The sequence below is a fragment of the Acomys russatus genome, chromosome 2 (assembly GCF_903995435.1).
Source record: "Acomys russatus chromosome 2, mAcoRus1.1, whole genome shotgun sequence".
In the NCBI taxonomy this organism is placed as follows: Eukaryota; Metazoa; Chordata; class Mammalia; order Rodentia; family Muridae; genus Acomys; species Acomys russatus.
The window spans coordinates 19,957,604-19,979,157 of NC_067138.1; the positions used below are offsets into that span (position 1 = coordinate 19,957,604).

Sequence of the window (21,554 nt, forward strand, 5' to 3'; positions counted from 1 at the left end):
AGTCACGCCTCCTGCCTTTGGTTAAATTTCTTGTTCAATTCCAATAATGCTAGCAGATCTAACTGCTCTATGGGGCGTTTGGGGATTCAAATAAATAGTAATTTTTATTTATTTATTTAAGTTGAAGTGTTCCTCCTTGCAAGGCTACAGTCCGAGACAGTGTAAACACAGCAGTCGGGAGGAAAAAATAATCAGACACCAAACTGATGGCATTGGTATGTGATACCAAACAATCAGGCTTTTCCAAAGGGACAGACTTGTCATTGCTGTAGCCCCAGAAGGCCAGCCTTCACCACGCTTTAGGTCGGCAGGCCTTGCGTTGTTCTGCAGGGCTCTGGGCAGTTGCTAACTGGGCTGCAGGGAAAGGTGATTGGAAGTGGGATCGCTAGGGCCTTCGCACTCTGCCTGTGTCCCATGTAGGTGTTAGCGTAATTCCAGGGAGCTTTAACAGCCAGCAACTTTCTGAAATATAAGACCTTGAAGCTACTTTTCTTTCTCTTTTCCTTCATCCTCATTTGGAAAGTGTTTAGTTCAGTCTTGGCAGGAAGGCCTCCCTGGTGTCTCGGGGAGAGGGGTCCAAGTGCCTGAAACTAGAAATACACATATATAGCGAGGGTGAGGCAGTTGGAATGGAAAGATTAGGGAAAATTGAGTCTGGATAAGTTTATTTTCTCCCTTGAAGATGACAATAATGTCTTCACTAAAATGTGCACAGCACTTGGTGGTGAAATTCTCAGTTTTGGAGCCAAACAACTATTCTCACTCACTCTTGCATGGAATTAAGATAATGATTCTGCAGAAAGGGGACGAGATGCTTTCCCTTTGGGCCCTTAAGCCTTGCCGCTCATGCGCAGTGTGGTCTCACAGCAGTTGCTTTCCCAACCCGTAAAAAGAATGGCTGTTGAAGTTCTTCTGCCTTTCTACCCCTTACCAGGATGCTCAGGAAACGAGTCTTTTGAATGATAGTATTATCTTTTTTTTTTCCTTCCCCCCGGCCCCCGGGACAGGGTTTCTCTGTGTAATAGCTCTGGCTGTCCTGGTACTCACTTTGTAGACCAGGCTGGCCTCGAACTCACAGCGACCCACCTGCCTCTGCCTCCCCGAGTGCCGGGATTAAAGGCATGGGCCACCATGCCCAGTTTCCAAGTCCTTTTTAACACCAGAAAACAAGGGAAAGATTTGCCTGGTGGATCTCAACCTTCCTAATGCTGCGACTCTAAAACAGTTCCTTACCCTGTGGTGACCCCAACCATAAAATTATTTCATTGCTACTTCATGACTGTAATCTTGCTACTGTTATGAATCGTAATATAAATATCTGATGCACAGGGTATCTGATAGGTGGCCCCAGTGGATTAGACCATCACTGTTTGAGGTAATATGATTGTGGAGAAGCAGCAAGTACACCGTGCATCCACACTGACTACACCATCCTCCACTTTATGTCATGTGAGCATCCCTTGGGCAGTATAGGATTCACAGAATCCAGCCTCTAGGAGAATCAAGTTTCAGAACTCCTGGAGCTGGTGAATTCACACCCTGTTGTTCTTGCTCACAGTCGGGAGCGAGCCTTGTCTGGAATGAGTTCATAGGAAGTTGATCCACGCAGTCTAGGGAGGCTGCATCTTTACTACTGAAACGGCAAGTCTAGTAGCAAGCTAGGAGCTACTTTACTCAGACAAAGGCGGGTGGCAGAAGAGGGCACAGACTTTCATGAAACCCTCCATGATTAGCCTAATAGTCCCCCCAACTCTCTATGGGCTCCACCCGACATCCTGATCTATAAACTCTTGGGACCAGGCAGGAAGCAATCTATTGGAAGAGCTGTGTTATGCACAGTGCTTTTACAACAGCCTCTGAAAAAGGTATTTAGCTCGTCTTTGCTTTACAAGAATCACGGAGTTTTTGATTAACTGAAGCCTGGGACTTCTCTGAGGGCCTAGCATGCCTCACTCTGTCCGGTCTGAACTAGACATAAGAACTTCTTTTATTCTAAGACCATCAAGCAATTTTTGTGACTCCTGATGGTTTTGTGTCTTCACTGATTAAAACCTAAGGCTTGGGAGAATGGAGTCTCTTCAGTGTCGGCTTGGTTACCCATGTAAACACTTGCCTAGATGGTGTAATCCCTCAGATTCAGGTTTGCAACAATTGCTAGGCATGGTAACGTAGGCGTGCAATTCTAACACATGGGAGACTGAGGCAGGAGGGTCACTAATTTGAGGCCAGCCCTGGATATATAATGAGCCAATATCTCAAGCAAAACCAAAAACAGAAGACAGGGCATGTGGCACACATCTTTAATCTCAGCATTTGAGAGGCAGAGGCAGGTGAATCTCTGTGAGTTCCATGTCATCCTGCTCTACACAGTGATTTCCAGACCACCTGGGCTACATAATGAGACATTGTCTCAAATAACAGACAAACGAACAAACAAAAAAAAAACAATGGCTGAACTCAGATGGCAAAGTACTTGACACACACTCATGAAGATCTAAATCCCATTCCCATGAAAGAAAAAAGTCAGTGTAGCTGTTTATTCCTGTGAGCCCAGACCCAGGGAGGCAACAACAGCAGGAGCCAAAGGGCTAGACTGTCAGTCCAGCCAGACTGTGAGATGCACATTCTGAGAGAGATCCAGTCTCAAAAAATAAGGCGGAGAGTGATGAAGGAATCTGTGCAACATGAACTATCGATCAACCACTGGCCTCCACATACACCTGCTTCTCAACACATGTATACACACTAAAACAAAACCACACACACACACACACACACACACACACACACACACAATATCCATTATGAACACAGCTGTAAACATTCTTAATAACATAGATGCAAACCCAATCCAACAACACATCTTCTGTGATCAAGTAGACCTCATCCTAGAGATGTGTGACTTGTTCAACAGACATAAATTAATAAATGTAACCCACCATATAAACAAACTAAAAGACAAAAGCCACATGATCATCTCATCAGGTACAGAAAAAGCCTTCACCAAAATCCAACACCCCCTCGTGATAAAAGTCCTGAAGAGACTAGGAATACAAGAAACACAGTAGTTCAACATAACAAAGGCAATTTACAGCAGGCCCACAGCTAACAGCTTCCTAACAGAAAGAAAACTAAAAGCAATTTCACTAAAATAGGACAAGGTTGTCGTCCACTCTGTCCATACCTATTCACTATAGTACCTGAAGTCTTAGCTAGAACAATAAGACAAGTGAAGGAGATTAGGGGGATACAGATTGAAAAGGAAGGCGTCAAAAATATCTTTATGTGCAGATGATATGATGGTATCAAGTGACCCCAAAAATTCTACCAAGAAACTCTGACAGTTGATAAATACTTTCAGCAAAGTCGAGGGATATAAAAATAACACACAAAACTCAGTATCCTTCCTACATACAAATGACAAATAGACTGAGAGAAAAATCAGGGAAAACACCTTTCACAATAGCCTCAAATCATATTTTGGGCCGGGCGTGGTGGTACACGCCTTTAATCCTAGCACTCGGGAGGCAGAAGCAAGTGGACTGCTGTGAGTTCGAGACCAGCCTGGTCTACAAAACAAGTCTAGGACTGCCAAGGCTACATAAAGAAACCCTGTCTCGAAAAAACAAAGCAAAACAACAACAACAAAAAATATGTTGGGATAACCACAACCAAGCAAGCGAAAGTCTTGTATGATAAAAACTTTAACACATTAAAGAAGATATCCAAGTTGGAAAGATGTCCTGTGCTCATGGATGGCTAGGATTATATAGTAAAATGGCAGCCCTACTAAATCAATCTATAGATTTCATGCAATCCTCATCAAAACCCAACACAATTCTTCACAGAAATTGAAAGCATAATTTTCATCTTCATTTGGAAACACAAACACACACACAACAAAACAAAACAAATATAAACAAACATAGGGTAGTTAAAACATCCTGAACAATAAAAAAACTGCTGGAAGTATCGCCCTTCCTGGTCTCAAGTTGTACTAGAGAGCTATAGTAATAAAAACAGCATAGCATTAGCATAAAATAGACACGTTGATCAAAGGAACCAAACTGAAGGCCCAGGCGTAAGTCAACACATCTATGAATACCTGCTTTTTTTTTTTTTTTACAAAGAAGCCAGAAATACACACTGGGAAAAAAGGCAGTATCTTCAACAAATGGTGCTGGTCAAACTGGATGGCTGCATGTAGAAGAATGCAAATAGATCCATATTTGTCATCCTGAATAAAACGCAACTCTAAATGGATCAAGGACCTCAACATAAGGCCATGTACACTGGATCTAACAGAAACGAACGTGGGGAAGAGCCTTGAACTCGTTGGCACAGGGGACAACTTCCTGAACAGAACACTATCAGTGCAGTCACTAAGATCAACAATTAATAAAGGGACCTCGTTTTGGTTTTTTTTCCCCCTGCCGCCGCCGAGTTGCGCGGAGGCGGAGGCTCGGGTGTGTTCAAGATTCGGCCTCACCCGTAATCCACCACCATGGCCGAGGAAGGCATTGCTGCTGGAGATGTAATGGACGTCAACACTGCTCTTCAAGAGGTGCTGAAGACCGCCCTCATCCACGATGGCCTAGCATGTGGCCTACGCGAAGCTGCCAAAACCTTAGACAAGCGCCAGGCCCACCTTTGTGTGCTGGCATCCAACTGCGATGAGCCCATGTACGTCAAGCTGGTGGAGGCGCTGTGTGCTGAGCACCAGACCAACCTGATTAAGGTTGATGACGACAAGAAACTGGGGGAATGGGGAGGCCTCTGTAAAATCTCAAGAGGGAAAGTTATGGAAAGCGGTTGGTTGCAGTTGTGTAGTGGTTAAGGACTATGGCAAAGAATCTCAGGCCAAGGATGTCATCGGGGAGTACTTCAAATGCAAGAAATGAATAAATAAATTTTTTGCTCATTTAAAAAAATAATAAAAAAAAAATAAAGGGACCTCATGAAACTGAAAAGATTCCGTGTGGCATTTGAATTACACAATAATTTTATCCTATATCTCCTCATTTTAGCCTAATAAAGGGCTCTTTCTCTTACAATAACAAACTATATGTAATAATAACAATTATCAAAATTATCAGGTAAGATCTATATTTGTATATTTGGTACACTTGGATAAAATATTCTACTCTCTCTCTCAATTTCTATTATCCTAAACAATGTAAATTTTTACTGTGGGACTCTAACTATCTAGTCTTTAACCCCAGATATTTGGCTTCCTGAACAGTCCCCAAATTTTCTCTATAATGTTGGAATATCATCTTCAGCATTTTGGCTCAAAATATTTAACAGACTTTTCTGTGAAATAGGAATTATAAAGGACTTGCCCGCCTTGTCCTGGCAAATCTTGGCTGTCAGCTCTCTTGCGTCCAGCTTGGTCGTTTGGGATAGTATTCTGTCTGTAATTGACACAAGCACATTTTCCCAACCAGTGGCTGGCTTGCCATACATGAAGACGTTGATGCTCTTTGAGACAGGACAGGGATGCTGCCAGGAGACCCGTCTCATGATCAAAAGGGTCTTAAATTAATATATTATCTTTAAATGTCATATTCTGTAGATCTCTGAAGTTTTTAAAGACCCTCCATCTATCTTATCTGAATTGCTTGTTTCTAGCTATTTGTTAATCTGTCAATATAGAAAACATATTTCACAATTAACTAAACCAGTATCTAACATGACCATGAGTTTGATTATCTGACTACTCATATGCATTTCTTAATATGTACTGTATGGTGGGTGCAGTGGCGTATGCCTGTAATACCAGCACTCAGGGAGGCAGAGGCAAGCAGATCACTGTGAGTTTGAGGCCATCCTGGTTTACAAAGTAAGTCCAGGACAGCTAAGGCTACACAGAGGAACTCTGTCTTGAATGTGCCCCCGCCCCCAATTATCCTAAACAGTTGGTAATAGCAGCTTTTAAAAGGACTAGAACCTGGGAGGTGGTGGCGCACACCTTTAATCCCAGCACTCGGGAGGCAGAGGCAGGTGGATCTCTACAAGTTTGAGGGCAGCCTGGTCTACAAAGCGAGTTCCAGGACAGCCAAGGCTACACAAAGAAACTCTTGGAAAACAAAACAGAACAGTTAGAAGAATAAACGGACTAGAACTTAACATTTCAGTTTTAAGAATTATAGGGCTGGAAAGATGGCTCAGAGGGTAAGAGCACTGGCTGTTCTTCCAAAGGTCCCAAGTTCAATTCCCAGCAACCACATGGTGGCTCACAACTGTCTACAATGAGATCTGGTGCCCTCTTCTGACATATAGTCATACACCCTGGAAAAATACTGCATACATAAAGAATTGCATAGGTTACAACACCTTAGCATATAGCAACCAAATATAATCTTAAATCTATATCAATATACACAGACTTATGCCAGTGTAAGATTTTATTAATGTTCTTTGGTCTAAAAGTAGATTCAATAATCCACCCTTTTACTTATCATTCCTATAACCAACCCCTTTAAAACAATAACAAACATTTATCACCCATAGAATTACCAAAAATTATCTATCCCCCCATGAGAACGAGGCATAGTTTTCTTAAATTGCTTCCTGCTGATATGGAGACATAGTTTTTCTTTTTGGGGCCCAAGAAAATTGGAGCATTGTCCAGCGTTGTCCAGTCTTAAGAAAGCTAGCTATATGCCATGTGCAGTGGTGCATGCCTGTAATCCCAGCACTCAGGGAGACAGAGGAAGGAAAATCTCTGTGAGTTCGAGGCCAGCCTGGTCTACACAGGGAGTCCAGGATGGCTAAGGCTACACAGAGAAACTCTATCTCAAAAAAACAAAAAACAAACAAAAAGCAAGCAAGCTGTTAGTGTCTGATGTCCAGTCTTTGAATGCTGAGAAATTCAGAGTTTAACTGAAGTTCGGACTAGAACAGTGTGTGATGCTGGACAGTCTAGATAACCATTTTGAAAATGTCTTTTGTTGTTGTCGTTTGTTTGGGGGCTTTTGGTTTTTTTGGGTTTTCAAGACAGAGTTTCTCTGTGTAGCCCTGGCTGTCCTGGACTCACTCCGTAGACCAGGCTGGCCTCGAACCCTGCCTCTACCTCCACACACACCTGGCCTTTCTGGCCTTCTTGATTTTTGTCCTTCTATCTGAAGCCAAAACCTTCAGGATTTCCGCTTCCGCCCCCCACCTGCCGGTCAAATCTGATTCCCCATCAGTTTGGATGGAATACATAGCTTTTTAATTTCTGTTGAGACAGAAGCATATTCTCCTCCCCAATGCAACACATTTCCTATCCTCCATTTTGGAATTCGGACCTTTACATGCTGATCTAATTCAGCAGTCCTTTCTAAAATCCAGTCTATCTTAACAGGTGTGCTTCGTATCTCATTTAATAATTTTGAAATGAATAAATCACTCTTTTACCTATTTTGGAGAGATATTTTATTCCCCTTCTGTTTTAGACACCCTTTAAAAATGGTTCTTTGATTATAAGTTTGATTCTAAGTTCTATCTGTAATAGGTTTCATGTCATAATGTCTAAAAAATTGCTGTTCATGCTGAAGCACCAGCACCCCCAATTTGTAAAGGCAAAGCTAAGACAGTCCCCATCTCTAACTAATCATGCTTTCCAGAATTTAAGGCAAAATCCCACTGGAATTCTGAATTATAAACCTACAATATAGGTTCAAATGGAGCACAGAAGCCACTGCATGGCCTTGTTCCAAAGCAACACCAGACAGGATCTGCATTTCGACTTTGGCATACAGACCTTTATCAAGTAATTGAACCTTGACAATACACTTACAGGACCCAGCCTGACCACGTTGGCCTATAGCTGAAGACTTTCCATCTACCATCTCAATAAGCAGCCATTCAGTCATTTCCTCAAGCCTTTGTGGATTTTCCTCATCTGGAATTACCTCTTTTGGTGGTGTTTTTGTAAGTTCTAGTTTGGATTTCTCTGAGGGCTCCCTATTTTGATTCAAAGATTTCTCCAACCTCTGTTCTATGGCCTTTAATTTAGCATTTAATTTCTGTCTCTCTTTTTTTTTTTTTCTCCAAGTCCGTCTTATCCTGATCTCTCCCAAAGAGACTATACAAAACTGAGATCTTCAATGAAAAAAGTACTTGTGTGCTAGGAGAGACAAACTCAAATGAAAGCTAGAAACACTGGGTCACTGTGCCTTCCGTCTTTATCAACATAGAAAATAATCTTTTTAAATCTCAAAACCTCTCCCTAAGGACTTTGCTTTCTTACATCTAGACCTTCTAGACCTTTCCAGGTCAGATGCTTGAGGCTTCTCTGTCTTTCTCTGGCTCCTGCTTCCAGAGAGAGGTTTTTTTTCCCCCCACCTCACTGGATCCTGACCTCTCCTCCACTCTGGGAAGTTATTGGGTCTGCAAGTGTTTGCTCCACTGGCCTGTAGGAGTCAGGCCAGCAAGAGCCCCTTCTCCATGGGATTTAGCTCGGAAAGTCTGGCTTTGAGAAGCTTGCTTGTGTTAAGGAGGTGCGTTTTTTTTTCCTTAGCAAGGGTTTCTTAAAAGAACTGGTGGTGCATGCCTTTAATCACAGCATTTGGGAGGCAGAGGCAAGCGAATCACTGTGAGTTCCAGGCCAGCCTGTTCTACAAAGTGAGTCCAGGGCAGCCAAGACTACACAGAGAAACCTTGACTCGAAAAAAACAAAACCAAAACAAAACAAACAAATAAAATGAACTACCTCTCTAGAGAGTGTGTATCAGTTTTTGTTTTTCTGCAGCCTGTTGGGGGCCTTGTTGCTCTGGGAGCAAAGATGTCTAATCCGGAAGCTGTGAGCTCCTGCCTTAGAAACTTCAGTTGCTCTGTCTTTCTTTAAGGAACAGAACTAATACATTGTTCTATGGTTTTATTTTCTGTGTAAGTTCTTGCTGGATTACTGTAAATTCAACATTTGAATTACATGATAACTTCCCGCCTACAATTGAGAGACAATGGTGTAGAGTGTTGACTTTGAAACTTCAAAGTCTGATCCGAATAATATACATCCTCCAACAAGGCCACACCTCCTCCAACAAGGCCACACCTCCCAATCCTTTCCAATCAGGTCCACCAACTGAGGATAAAGTATTCAAGCCTAAGAACCTATGGAGCCCACTCTCGTTCAAAATTCCACAATGTCCACTATTGATCATTTCTTGCTTAGAATGGGTTTTATTTTGAAAGTTTCATATAAATTTTTAATTTAAAGTATCAACATGAATCCTGTGATTTCTTTTTTCATTAAAGAATGGGATACATACAGTAGTGGTAGCTCATGCCTTTAATCCCAGCAATCAGGAGGCAAAGGCATACTTGTGGTTTGAGGCCATCCTGGTCTACAAAGCCGGTTCTAGGATATCCAGGGCTATCACACAGAGAAGCCCTGTCTCAAAACACCAAAAAAAAAAAAAAAAAGAACCAGAAAAAAAAAAAAAGGATAAATATTCACTGTGTTAAATAGTAAGTTCTAGTTAATCAAAGGTTACTATTGATGTAGTTACAAAAATTATGAAAGACAGGATGGAATTCTCACAGGGAACAAAAAAAAGCCCTGACAGTCTCTAGGTATCTTGAATCTTTGTAGTTTTCTATCGAAAGCAAAGGAAAAGGGCTGATTCAGCATTCTATGGCCCAGTCCTTCTGCCAGCAGGAGAGGCATGAGAGAATCCAGCAGTGTTAAGTCAGGAGGCCAGCCATGTTTCTCTATGTGATGGAAACCATACTTCTCTGTGTGATGGAAGCCATGTTCCTTGTGTGATGGAGGCTATGCTTTCTGTGTTATGGAGGCCACACGTCTTTGTGTGATAGAAGCCTTGTTCTCTTTGTGATGGAAGCCATGCTCTCTCTGTGTTGGAAACCATGCTTCTGTATGTGATGGAGGCCATGTTCTCTGTGTGCTGGAAGCCATGTTCTCTGTGTGATGGAAGCCATGTTCTCTGAGTGATGGAAACCATGCTTCCTTGTATGATGGAAGCCATGCTATCTGTGTGATGGAAGCCATGTTGTCTATTTGATGGAAGCTATGTTCTCTGTATGATGGAAGCCTTGTTCTCTGTGTGATGGAAGCCATGTTCTCTGTGTGATAGAAACCATGTTCTCTGTGTGATGGAAACCATGCTCTCTCTGTGATGGAAGCCATGTTCTCTGTGTGATGGAAACCATGCTTCCTTGTGTGATGGAAGCCATGCTCTCTGTATGATGGAAGGCCTCTGTGTGATGGAAGCCATGTTGTCTGTTTGATGGAAGCTATGTTCTTTGTATGATGGAAGCCTTGTTCTCTGTGTGATGGAAGCTATGTTCTCTGTGTGATGGAAGCCATGTTGTCTGTTTGATGGAAGCCATGTTCTCTGTGTGATGGAAACCATGTTCTCTGTGTGATGGAAGTCTTGTTCTCTGTGTGATGGAAGCCATGCTCTCTGTGTGATGGAAGCCCTCTGTGTGCTGGAAGCCATGTTCTCTGTGTGATGGAAGCCATGTTGTCTGTGTGATGGAAGCCATGTTGTCTGTTTGATGGAAGCCATGTTCTCTGTGTGATGGAAGCCACGCTCTCTGTGTGATGGAAGCCATGCTTCCTTGTGTGATGGAAGCCACGTTTTCTATGTGATGGAAGCCCTCTGTGTGATGGAAGCCATGTTCTCTGTGTGATGGAAGCCATGTTCTCTGTGTGGTGGAAGCCTTATTTCTCTGTGTGATGGAGGTCATGTTCTCCGTGTACTCTCGAAACTAAGACATGCTTTGCTGTCCCGAGTAAGCAGTGCCCGTGTCAAAGCTGAACGGTTTTCCAGGATCCCATCTCAGATCCTGTTATGACTGGCAAGTAGAAAATGAGGATCAGCCCGTCTCCAGACATGTTAATTTGCTAGTTTTCATCACGAAACATTTAGCAGCAATAGTACAAGAGGAAAATATTTAAGTTGGTCCTTTATCAACTCTAATTTTCCATCTGCACCTTAAAGGCTAACTAATTACCAAAAAAATGAAATTATCTTGGCCTAAGCTAATGTTTTCATTCACTAGGGGTGGAGATTTTGACCTCTGGGAGACAACTGACAACTTTTGGAGACATTTGGAGTTGTCACAACTAGTGGACTGTGTCTGGCACTTAATGGGTAGAGCTCAAAGGTAATGCCAAGCATTCTACAAAGCACAGCACAGCCTCCCTGACAGTTCCTCAGTCTAAAGGTTTACAAGCCAAGATACAGCCAAAGATGACAGAGCTTGGCTTCTATTGTCCCTGGTAAGGGTTTCATGGCTTCACTTGACCTTTGAAGGCCAGAAGAGGGTGACATATGCCAAGGAGCTGGAGTTTCAGGTGATTGTAAGTCACCCAGTATGGGTGCTGGGAACCAGTATTATGCCCTCTGCAAGAGCAGAACATGCTCACTCTTAGCCATTGGGCCATGTTCCAGCCTCACATTTCTCTTTTCACTGCCATGCTCCTTAGGAATTTGCTCATCTCATTGCACTAACTACTTTTTTTCTTGCTTTGACCAAGTATCTGGCAAGAAGCAAATTAAGGGAGAAATTATTATCATGGCTCATAGTCTGAAAGGTTATAGCCTGTGGTTCTCAACCATCCTAATGCTGCACCCCTTTAATACAGTTTCTCATGTTGTGGTGACCCCCAACCGTAAAATTATGTTTGTTTGTACTTCATGACTGTAATTTCACTACTGTTGTGAATTGTATTGTAAATACCTGATAGACAGGTGGCCTTAGGCAACCCCTGTTAAAGGGTTGTCTGGCCCCCAAAGGGATCTCGACCCACAGGTTGAAAAGGGATACACTCCCTACAGGTCCCCAAAATGGCATCACCTTCTGGGGAGCAAGTGTTCAAACACATGAGCCTGTGGGGTGCATTTCACTTTCACAGCACAGCCCTGGCCACAGGGGACACCTTCTGCATCACACCAATTGCCACCTCTAAGGTTCACCCAGCCTCCTCTCCCACCACAGAGTCTCCATCATTTCTCTGTCTCCAGAGACTCTCACAGAGCACCTCCCCCCATGTGAGATTAATGGCTGAGTGGAGAAGAGGACAACTGGCCATATAGTTCCATGCTGTGTAATACTCCGACACAAGATGCTCTGCCACAGCAAGGAGGTTATTTCAATTTTTCTCTTTAAAAAGATGAAGAAGTAGAAGAGTATCTGGAAGTCTCTAAAATGATATTCATTCAAAAAAATCTAGAGTCTCATGTTGACTCATGTTGGAGTGTCTTAAATAAATTCCTCGTGACCTAAGAAAAGCAACATTACTTAAGAATTCCACTGGAAGAGTCCCAAGGAACAGTGTATTTGGTTGATCATCAAACACCCTGTCCCATGTAATAACATCTGAAGTAAGTGCTTAGATGCTTTCACAGGGTCTGGGTAGAATGTTCTGCGGAACGGTGCCATCTGTCTGCAGCTTTGACCAGTAAATGTATAACGCACATGACTGTAGTATAGAGAGAGCTCCGCGGCCGATTGCCACTTGGCTTGGACTCTGTCTTTCCCTTCATCTCATGGCCATGGGTGAGCTCTTGAGTAGGGGGGAAAGACATCCAAGTACAACAAATACCTCAAGGCTCCTCCCTCCCTACTGGAGAGCAGAGAGCACTAATTTAGGTTAGAGCTGTCCCTTGTTCTTTTTGACGACGAACGGCATCTGTTTACTCACGTGCCTTGCAAACATGCTGCCATGTCACAGTGATTCCATAGTGTTTAAAATGGGCAGCTCGTTTTCTTTACTTCCAGTTCTTGCAACAGAGGCAAAAGGGTTTTTGTTTGTTTGTTTTTGCATCTTAAAAAAAAAAAAAAAATATATATATATATATATATATATATATACATATATATATATATATATATATATATATATATATATATCATGTATACAGTGCTCTGTCTGCATGTACACCTGCAGGCCAGAAGAAGGCATCAGATCACATTATGGATGTTTATGAGTTGCCATGTGGTGCCTGGGAATTGAACTCAGGACCTCTGGAAAAGCAATCAGTGCTTTTAAGCTCTGAGCCATCTCTCCAGCCCTCATTTTTCTATCTTTTGTGTAGGATTTGAGCTTGAGGGTGGGTAAGGCACAGTGATCTACTAAAACCAAGCCTCCCTCTGGCTTCCTACTTCTCTAAAGCTAGTGATCACTGCTGCTAGTTTTGATTGTCCTTCCACATGAACACAGGGCTCATACGGCACTTAATGAAAGAACACGTTGTCCTAGAGTCCACACTCTAAGGTAAGCACTTGGGACCTAAAATCCAGTAGAAACTAGATTGCATTTCCTGGCCATTTTCCTACTGTTTAGAAGTATTTTTAGAACAAGAACAAGGAATAACGATCTGAATCAACTAAGCAGAATCTGTTTGTTTCGGAAGTAGTTTGTTTGATTTGAGGGCCTATTAGGCAAGTAGAGGACAAATAAAATTTGGGGAACTTTTCCCTCGCATACTAAGAGGTACACACTTACCATTTTCCATCTGGTACCCAGTTGTACCAAGCAAGAGTACCACCTGCTCTTCCATCCCATGATGCTTATAATCTGAAACACAAACATGTGTGGCTGATGCAACTGTCCCAGGCAAAGGTCAGTGGGTTTCCAGGAAATGTCTTGCTATTGTATGTGTTCAAGAATCATGTCCTCACTCGGCTCTAGTTTCTCTGTGTGAGAGATGTGCTAACCAGTGTGGACATTTTAGTTGCTATTAAACGCACTGCCCCACCCCACCTCCATCCCCACCCCCAGCCCCTCCCCCAATGTATGAGACTTGAGATTTTAGCATCAGCCAAAAAAGTATGTGAGAGGCTGTAGGCACCTGCAACAGCTCTCTTTCTAGTTTGCCATGCTTATTAAGTTACTTTTGCCTCCATTTTCTTCCACATCTGTGCAGCAGCAGAGAAACAATTTGTCAGCTAAATACAGCACTCAAGAAAGAAAAAATACTATGAAAAAAAGGGCAAGCATGGCGTGTTTCCTCTCACATGCAGGATCTGGATTAAATGGTGCACACACGCATCTTAGACCCAAATGCAGAAGGGGAACTGATTGGAGGTGAGAAAGAGGCCCAGCAGAAAAGAAGATAACAGAGTGGGGTTGGGGGGAGGGCAAGTGGGTGAATAATAATAGTACAAGAGTGTATAAAGCAGGGGAAACGCGTGAGGCTTTAACCCTTGACAAAGAACTGCAGGCAACCAAGGAACAGTGAATGCTAGAGAAATAGTCCTTCCGGGGGGAGGGGGGAGACACCAGCTGGATATCTAATACCAAAAGGCTAGCCCTGAAAACATATATACAAGTAACATTAGACAGACCAAACACAAGTTATATTTATAGCTTAGGAATTACACACACCCCACCAACAATTAAAGAGGCCATGAGTTTGAAAGAAAGAGCAAGGGGGTGCATGAGGGGGTTACAGGGAGAAAAGAAGTCATATGATTACACTATAATGTCAAAATTTTTAAAAAAAAATTTTTTTTCCCCTGAGACAGGGTTTCCCTGTGTAGCCTTGGCTGTCCTAGACTCGCTTTGTAGACCAGACTGGCCTTGAACTCACAGAGATCTGTCTGCCTCTGCCTCCTGAGTGTTAGGATTAAAGACATGTGCCACCACACCCGACCCTATAATACAAATTATTAAAAGAGTATATATGTATAAAAATGTTATAAGGATGGATCCGGAGAGGAGAGGTGACTCAGTGGTTAGGAGGGCTTGCTGCTGTTGCCGAGGACCCAGGTTCAATCCCAGCACTGACATTGTGAGGTTCACAAGAAGTGTCAGTAAGTGCAGTTCCCTAGTCTTCAAGGCCTCCTTTTGACCTGTCAGGCCACCTGTACACATATGGTGCACATATATGGAAAGAGGCACACAACATACATGTAAGTAAAAATAAACTTCAGATTTTAAAATACAAATATGAGTGTAAAATACAAAAGGAAATGTCACAATGAAGCCCATTGTTTTATATGTTAAATTAAAATTAACAAAAGTAAAAAGTAAAGAGTATGCACGTCATGAGCTGTGCAGATCTTTCTCCTAATAGTATCTCCGATTTAATCAGAATCTGAAAACCCCACGGCATTTTTGAGGGCTTCAAAAACATTTTTTTCCTACTTTAAATCTCATTAACTGGCTATTTGATCTTCATAGCGCCCATATAACCAGAGTGGAGGGAACGGCTTATTACCTATCTACGCATGGAGAAGCTGAGGCCGCAGAACCAAGCCTAAATGCTCCAGGACATACAAGTTAGAGAGATACGATCTAGGAAAGAATTCTGGCCGCCCCCATCACCATTAGCTCTGCCAAGAATCCTGTATTTCAGTGTTCTTTCCCCTGCCTCTGAGCAATTCTGCTCGAAACACCACGCTGTCTGTTTGGTTAAGTACAAACCGAGGCTGAGAGGATCCGTGGTCCATGCCGTCACCTGGGCCAAATGCCGGAGCTAACAGTAGCGTGTGCAGTCGTTGCGCAGGAGTCCGTTACCTAGTCAGGGCTTGCAGTCTTAGAAGGGTTGAGAAGTCCCAGAGCTTCTGGACTGATGGTTTCCCTCCTGCCGTCCCTGATCTTGCGCCTCTTGCTGCCTCTCCAATCACAAGCCTTGCTTTGCCACGCATAAAGAGCAGGGAAAACCCGGGGCCGCTGGTGAGTTACCATGAAAGTGTTGAGCATAGGTGAGTGGAGAGTGTCAGGAAAATTGAAATAGGTCAGGAGAAAATGTCTGCTCACCGTCACCAGCCGTTATTCATCGCCCATCTGGGAAGGAGGCACAGGGAACTAAAGCATCGACATTTGAAAGTTAAAACCTTCATAGTCAAGCAGATTGAAAGAGAATCCCAGAAGTGGAAGGCCTATTTCTGGCAGAGAACAGATCCCTTGAGGAACAAACTCTTCATTTCATCTGGATTTTACTTGAAGGCACACTGAGGCTCCAGAGACCCTGACAAATTTCTCACCAGTGATTTCCCCAGGACATCGGGCCTTCTTTAATTGAGAGACAAAGAAGGAGCCGTGTCCCTAGAGAATGGGAGAATTGCATTATGCGATTAACTAGACAAGATGGATGTCATTTTCTATATAAATTAGTCAACAGTCACACAAAATAAATGCCAAGTGTTGCTGGCTACTGTAAGCTACTTCTATTTCAGAAGCACGGATTTTCCTAACTATAGACAAATTACAGATTTCAAGTGAACCAAAAAGAAAGACCATTTAGTTACACCAGCAGAAGTAACCACCATGTGAGTTACTGAATTTCAATGCACCTTTTTCTGGAACTTTCCTTCATAAGTGTATGTTCACATTTGTGCAAAGTGGAGGTTGTGTGATACACCCCTTCTGGTAGAGCACTTTTATTACTTTTCTGTGTGGCACATAAAGTATGCCATATAGTGTCTGTGGGACTTTGAGTAAGAATGGCCTCCATGTAGGACAGTGGTGGCTCACACCTTTAGTCCCAGCACTCAGGAGGCAGAGGCAGGATGATTTCTGTGAGTTTGAAGCCAGCCTGGGTCGACAGAGTGAGTTCCAGAACAGCCAGAGCTAAAATAGAGAAAACCTGTCTCTAAAAACAAAATAACACCCCCCCCCCAGGCCAACCAACCAAATGAACTAAACAAAACAAAAAAGAAAATGGCCCTCCATGGGCTCATCTATTTTGAATGCCTGGCCTCTAGGGACCCGCACTATTTGAAAGGGTCAGGGGGTATGGTCTTGTTGGAGGAAGTGTGTACCTAGGGCTGGGCTTTGGGCTTTCCAAAGCCGGTGTCAGACACAGTGTCTCTCTCTTCTTTTTTTTTGTTTTTGTTTTTCGAGACAGGGTTTCTCTGTGTAGCCTTGGCCATCCTGGACTCACTTTGTAGACCAGGCTGGCCTCGAACTCACAACGATCCGCCTGCCTCTGCCTCCTGAGTGCTGGGATTAAAGGCGTGCGCCACCACACCCGGCTGTCTCTCTCTTCTTGCTGCCTGTAGATTAGGATACAGAACTCTCAGCTACTCTCTTAGCAGGATGTCTGCCTGCATGCCACCATGTTCCCCACCATGATGATAAGAGACGAAATCTCTGAAACTGTGAGTAAAATGTTTTCCTTTTTAAGAGTTGTCATGGTGATGGTGTCTCTTCACAACAATAGAACAGCAACTAAGACAGTGTCTTTATAACTATCTCTTATGGGAGTAGCTATTTATTTATACTATTAATTTTAGGGGCTGCATAACATTTAAATGCATGGATGTTCCTATGTTTGTTTTGTTTTGGTTTGGTTTTGTTTTTGTTTTCAAGACAGGGTTTCTCTGTGTATCCCTGGCTGTCCTGGGAACTCACTTTGTAGACCAGGCTGGCCTCAAACTCAAAGATCAGCCTGCCTCTGCCTTTCAAGTGCTGCGTCTAAAGTTGTGCACCACCATCACCTAGACGTTCCTGCATTTATTAATAAACATTTTTACACTAGTAACTTTTAAACCCTCATTTTCATTTTTAGTCTTGGCAGTTCACGAGTGTGAAGAGAAAGGCAATGTCAAAGCACTCAAGGGTGCACAGGGAAAAATCTATACGAATAAAACAAAAGAACAGAAAAGAAGCAGAGGAAATCCATATTACCTGCTTGAATCTTTCCTTCTCTTTGACATTTGGCCAAAAGTCTGGAATATCAGATGTCTTTGATGAGACCTGTTTGTGCCCAGCCACTCAAGTAACCAGTGTTGCCAGCTCTCCTGGTTTGAAACTCACCGACTTAGGCCGGGCGTGGTGGTACACGCCTTTAATCTCAGCACTCAGGAGGCAGAAGCAGGCGGATCACTGTGAGTTTGAGGCCAGCCTGGTCTACAAAGTGAGTCCAGGACAGCCATGGATACACAGAGAAACCCTGTCTCAAAAAACAAAAGAAAACAAAACTTTTCAAAGCAATTTCGTTGGTTGAACTTCCATGTTGCAGGATATTTGATCACGTTTGAAACTTGAGATTGTGAACTCAAAACAAAATAAAACCTGTTTCTTGTTGTGGTGTGGCTCCGCCCTAGCACACACCTTTAAGCCAAGAGCTAAGTAAAGTCCACCATAGATCAAGAGGCAAAGCAAGCAACCAGTCAAAAGGGAGTGAACATAAGTAAACACAGGAAGGAGAGACATAGAGTTGAGGTTATTTAGGACAGTGTGGAGAAGGAGAAAGGGTTGGTTTTTTGTTTTTTGTTTTTGTTTTACTGGGACATTGGTGGAGTAGGAAGGTCAGTTGGGTGCTTCCTCTGCCTCTCTGAGCTAGCAAATTTTCACCCCAGTACCTGGCTCCTGAGTCTTCATTGCTAAAATCGAACAATTGGGATTTTTGTTTTAAAAGCAACACCTCCCACTTCTTACTCACAAGTGTGTAAAAGAAAATGAAACACTTCCCGAACTTTTTGTTTGTTTTGTTTTGTTTTGTTTTTCGAGACAGGGTTTCTCTATGTAGCCTTGGTTGTCCTGGACTTGCTTTGTAGACCAGGCTAGACTTGAACTCAGAGATACACCTCCCTGAGTGCTGGGATTAAAGGTGTTTGCCACCGCACCTGGCTCCTGAAATTTCTTAAGGTTATAAAAAGTTTCACTGGTGTGTTGTAAATTAAAACTTCAAGAGAATGATGCATTGATTGCAGTTCTAAGGTTGGGTTCCCAAAAAACCTCTGGTAAATAAAACCAAATGCCTTGAGTGCTCTGCAGTGATGGCTGGATGAAGGCAAACCTTTCCTGAGCTTGGTTAACTTTTAGGAAAAATAGTTTTGTATGATTTCTCCTAATATTGTTTGCCTCAAATAGAAAAGTTGTCAATGAGGCCCGGTTAACTAGGTTAACTAGGTTGCATGCTACCTTCCATGGGATGCCTGTACCACCTTTGTATTCGTTGGACAAACGCAACCAGAAAGTTCACCTGCATCCTGAACAAATGCTACACATCTGGGAAGTCCTCAAGTTTAAATCCAGCCTGGTCTACATATGGAATTCCAGGCCAAGCTTGACAGACAGCAAGTCCTTGTCTCAATCAGTGAGTAAATCTAAAAAAGCCTTTAGGAAAAATTAACTTGGATCACGGGAGAGAGTGTATCTTTTGATGAAGGGGTAAAAAAAGCCAGACAGGCAGGGAAACCCAGACAAAGGACGTGACTCAGCACTTCAGACAACAAATGAAAGTAGATATGGCATGTGCACCAACACAGGGTCTTTCAAACTCAGGGCAGCTGATTCTTATTCAAAATGGAGCCACAGTTGATAGCTTTGTAATTTGGGACCAACAGATGTAACTGACTACATCCACATTAATTTCACTAGCTTCACTCTGTATTTTTGTTTTGTTTTGTTTTTTTTGTTTGTTTTTCGGGGGGAGGGGTTGGTGGTTTTATTTTTTTGTTTTTCTTTTCTTTCTTTCTTTTTTCTTTTTCTTTCTTTCTTTTTTTTTTTTTTGTTGTTGTTTGGTTTTTCAAGACAAGGTTTCTCTGTGTAGCCTTGGCTGTCCTGGACTTGCTTTATAAACCAGGCTGGCCTCAAACTCACAGTGATCTGCCTGCTTCTGCCTCCCAAGTGCTAGAATTAAAGACATGTGCCACCACGCGGGTTCATTAAATTAAGGTTTATTTTATTTATTTATTTATTTATTTATTTATTGGTTTTTCAAGACAGGGTTTCTCTGTGTAGCCTTGGCCATCCTGGACTCACTTTGTAGACCAGGCTGGCCTCGAACTCACAACGATCCGCCTGCCTCTGCCTCCTGAGTGCTGGGATTAAAGGGGTGCGTCACCACGCCTGGCTTTTTTTTTTTATGGTGAAAATAGTGTGTGTTTAGAATTAGCCATCTGGACTCAGTTTAGATGATGCCAGTCTTGTTAGCAACTTCCAGAGCATCATAATCAGGAGCCAGTCGAACATACCTTCTTCTCTCCACCAGGGCTTATCAGGGTGTTGACTTTGACCACGTCAATGTCACAGAGTTTCTTCACAGCCTGTTTGATCTGGTGCTTGTTAGCCTTGACATCCACAGTGAACACTAGTGTGTTGTTGTCTTCTATCTTCTTCATGGCTGAGTCGGTGGTCGGGGGAAATTTGATGATGGCGTAGTGGTCAAGCTTGTTCCTCCTGGGGGCGCTCTTTCGAGGGTATTTAGGCTGCCTGCAGAGCTGCAGGGTCTTGGGCCACCAGAAGGTGAGTGACATGCGGATCTTCTTCTTCTTCTTCTTCTCCTTCTCCTTCTCCTTCTCCTTCTCCTTCTCCTTCTCCTTCTCCTTCTCCTTCTCCTTCTCCTTCTCCTTCTCCTCCTTCTCCTTCTCCTTCTCCTTCTCCTTCTCCTTCTCCTTCTCCTTCTCCTTCTTCTTCTTCTTCTTCTTCTTCTTCTTCTTCTTTTTCTTCTTGTGGCTGTGGACGCCTTTCAGCACTGCCTAAGCTTTCAGGGCCTTCGCTTTGGCTTTGGGAGGGGCAGGAGCTTCCTGCTTCGGTTTTGGTGCCATCTTTCCATTAAATAAATAAATAAATAAATATTTATTTATTTATTTTTTCAAGACAGGGTTTCTTTGTGTAACAGATCCCTGGCTGTCCTGGACTTGCTTTGTAGACCAGGCTGGCCTCAAACTCACAGAGATCTGCCTGCCTGCTGGCATTAAAGGGATGTGCCACCACGGGCCGGCTAAATAACTTTTTTAAAAAAAGCAACGGTGTCCTGGAGGGCTAGCCCAGCAGTTATGAGCACTTGCTGCTCTTCCAGAGGATCTAGGTTTGATCCCCACCACCGACAGAGTGGCTCAAAACTGTCTGCAACTCCTACTCCAGCCTTTTCAGCCATCAGGGATACATGTTGTGATGCAGACACAAGCAGGCAAAACACTCATACACATAGGAAGAAAGGGGGAGGGGAGCAGAGGGAGGAAGGGAAGGAAAAAAGGAAGGAAGGAGTAAGTCAATGGTAATTCACAGAGCATGTCAGGACAGAGGTCTAAGGTACAGGTGGATGTGCATCCATCAGTATTTGTTGAATATGTAACGTTGGACTGGGTCCTGAGAGTACACAATAGACATAGGCACTGGACAACGAAAACTGCTCTTGTCCTTGAAGAGCACATGACCCAGAGGACAGAGACTGAAAATTAAATAAAAACTAACAATTTTAACATGATAGCACAAACACCTACAATTTGCCAAGGGAACAAAGCTATTTATAGGGACGAAGGAAAACTGACTCCTGTCAGAGGAAATGAGGAGAAATGACATTTTTTGGTTGTTGTTGAAGCCTAAGGGATGAGTCACATGTTGTCAAGAGTCCAGGCTTTAAACGGTGAAGTTTGAAGTCAGCTCCTTATTCACCACGTGGCTCCCTGTCTCGATGGGTGAGATAAGTAGCATCCTGAATCCCAAGCAGCTCTTCCCCCAGCCGGGAAGCAGATTATGTACCACCATGCCTGGAGCTAAGCCTTTCTTTACCTAATACTTGCATTATAATAGGCTGGCCTTGAACTCAGATCTGTTTGCCTCTGTCTCCTGGCTTAAATGGGTGTTCGTATTCCAGCCAGATCACACAGGCCTAGAAGGTCTTTGGATGTCTTTGGAT

At 43.1% G+C, this 21,554-nt stretch overlaps 2 pseudogenes; one reads left to right on the forward strand and one right to left on the reverse strand.

The window, feature by feature from the left end:
- The first annotated feature begins 4,429 nt into the window (after window positions 1–4,429).
- On the forward strand, window positions 4,430–4,901 carry LOC127206604 (40S ribosomal protein S12-like; annotated as a pseudogene).
- Window positions 4,902–19,823: 14,922 nt separating this feature from the next.
- LOC127206613 (60S ribosomal protein L23a-like) lies at window positions 19,824–20,460 on the reverse strand (annotated as a pseudogene).
- Window positions 20,461–21,554: the final 1,094 nt, after the last annotated feature.